Source organism: Arachis ipaensis, chromosome B08 (assembly GCF_000816755.2).
Source record: "Arachis ipaensis cultivar K30076 chromosome B08, Araip1.1, whole genome shotgun sequence".
Lineage (NCBI taxonomy): Eukaryota > Viridiplantae > Streptophyta > Magnoliopsida > Fabales > Fabaceae > Arachis > Arachis ipaensis.
In genome coordinates, this window is record NC_029792.2 from 125,109,162 (window position 1) to 125,112,059 (window position 2,898).

A 2,898-nucleotide genomic window follows, 5' to 3' on the forward strand; every position below is an offset into this window, starting at 1 on the left:
TTTGATCTACATCAACCAAAGTATTATATAATCTCATTCAATAAATCCGCACAGATCAAATAACAAAAGAAATATTAACAAGATTAATAAGTAGGCAGCAATTATTATGCAAATAAATAACAACTAGAACAATAAGTAGGATAATTATTAGCAAAAAATTTAATAAATCAATAAAAACAATGACAACAACAGCAACAATCACTAACAAATCAACAAGAACTATAACAACAATAACTACAAAAACTGAACAATTATTAGCAAAAAATTAAAGTAATCAAGAACAATAATAGCAAATAAATTCAATAACTACAAGAACTGAACATCTATGCAACACCAACGTAACAATTAACAAGAAGAAACAGCAACAAAAAAAATAACTAACAAAGGCTGAAAGTGACGGCAGACAAGAGGCAGAAGATGATGACAAGGAAATGGCAAAACTCGCAGAGTGGCAGACAGAGGAACTCCCAGCTTCAAGCTCTGGGAGAGGAAAGGGGACGCACCGTCAGAGAGGGCAAAAAGGGGTTAGGGCAAAAAGAGGTTAGGATTTTTTATTAAAAAAATAAAAACAAGATGGAATAAGGAGAGGAGGGAAACCTACCTGGACAACGGAGGAGAGACACAACTCCAACAACAGAGGGAGCGGCAGTGGCAGCTCTTCCAATGGTGGCGGAGACAGAAGGAGTGACTCTGTTTGAGTCAACAAAACACGATACAGGCGACTGGACGCAGACTTTGGAGGAGAACGGAAGTGGGCACCGCTGGCGGAGGGTGCCAAAGAGGTTGTCAGAGGTAGTTACAGGGGAGAGAGAAGGGAGAGGAGAATGGAGGAGAGAGAAGAGTGTTCTCAAAAGTGAGGGGAGAAGGCCACGCATTTTCAATTTAGATCAGGCTTGCCATCGAATTTACCAACGAATAAATCTGACGGTAATGCATTGCGTATGACCAAAACGCAGCGTTCCATTTATTAAGTTTTATCAGGAATAAATCCGACGGTAACTCTAACAGTAATCTCGGTGTCAATTTTCCTTGTTTTCCTTTCCAATTATCATTAGCGAATTTACCGTCGAAAAATCAAATCCGACGGTAACCTTTTTATCCGATGAATTGATTGTCAAATCCGCCAGTAAATCTATGCAAAAAATTAAAGTAATCAAGAACAATAATAGCAAATAAATTCAATAACTACAAGAACTGAACATCTATGCAACACCAACGTAACAATTAACAAGAAGAATCAGCAACAAAAAAAATAACTAACAAAGGCTGAAAGTGACGGCAGACAAGAGGCAGAAGATGATGACAAGGAAATGGCAAAACTCGCAGAGTGGCAGACAGAGGAACTCCCAGCTTCAAGCTCTGGGAGAGGAAAGGGGACGCACCGTCAGAGAAGGCAAAAAGGGGTTAGGGCAAAAAGAGGTTAGGATTTTTTATTAAAAAAATAAAAACAAGATGGAATAAGGAGAGGAGGGAAACCTACCTGGACAACGGAGGAGAGACACAACTCCAACAACAGAGGGAGCGGCAGTGGCAGCTCTTCCAATGGTGGCGGAGACAGAAGGAGTGACTCTGTTTGAGTCAACAAAACACGATACAGGCGACTGGACGCAGACTTTGGAGGAGAACGGAAGTGGGCACCGCTGGCGGAGGGTGCCAAAGAGGTTGTCAGAGGTAGTTACAGGGGAGAGAGAAGGGAGAGGAGAATGGAGGAGAGAGAAGAGTGTTCTCAAAAGTGAGGGGAGAAGGCCACGCATTTTGAATTTAGATCAGGCTTGCCATCGAATTTACCAGCGAATAAATCTGACGGTAATGCATTGCGTATGACCAAAACGCAGCGTTCCATTTATTAAGTTTTATCAGGAATAAATCCGACGGTAACTCTAACAGTAATCTCGGTGTCAATTTTCCTTGTTTTCCTTTCCAATTATCATTAGCGAATTTACCGTCGAAAAATCAAATCCGACGGTAACCTTTTTATCCGATGAATTGATTGTCAAATCCGCCAGTAAATCTGACGCTAACGTCTGATGCTAAATTTGATAGCATTCAACGTTTTTCTTGTAGTGGAAGTAAAGTGGAAGAGAAGAGAAGAGTAGTGGAAGAAAATGTCACACATTGATGACATTAATCGACTGAATAATGACAGATATATTGCTGGCCATCTAAACGAGTTGGTTAGTATTAGAGTTGGAAGTGAGTCAAGCCAGCTCATGAGCCAGCTCGAGCTCGACTCGTTAATAGCTCGATAAGCTGAACTCGTGAGCTGGTGAGACGAGCTTGAACTTGGAATTGAGTTTGGATAAGCTCAGCTCATTAGCTTATAGATTATGTTTTTATTATTTGAGCTAGCTCGTGAGCTTTCGTTGAGTCGAATTTGAGCTTAAGAAATAGGCTCGATTGTTAATGAATCGAGCTGTGACCCAAGCTCAATTTTCATGAGCCGAGCTTGAGCTTGGTCTAGTTCGACTCAACTCGGCTCACTTCTAGTCCTAGTTAGTATTGTGTAATTTTTTTTAATTATTTAAAATTTATTTATTTTTTTAGATTGATAGATAAGTTTGTTTAAATTAGTAGAAATATAAACTTTTTAACATATGTTAGTATTAATTTTTAATGAACTTTAAAATTAGCTCAATTTTAGACAATGATTTTTGTGAAAAATGTGAATAATGAGTTTTAAAATTAGCCCAATAAAGTAAAAACGCACTACACCTTAAATTACCCACCTAAATCTTAATGTTAGGATAACCATCCGCACACCTATAAAATTGAACATCCGATATATCTATCATTCACATTATTTAGTATTTTTATTGTCTACCTATACTTTTTCATATTTAAAATATTAAAATTATGTATTTTGATTTATTTAAGTAAATAATTAAATTATTTTATTTA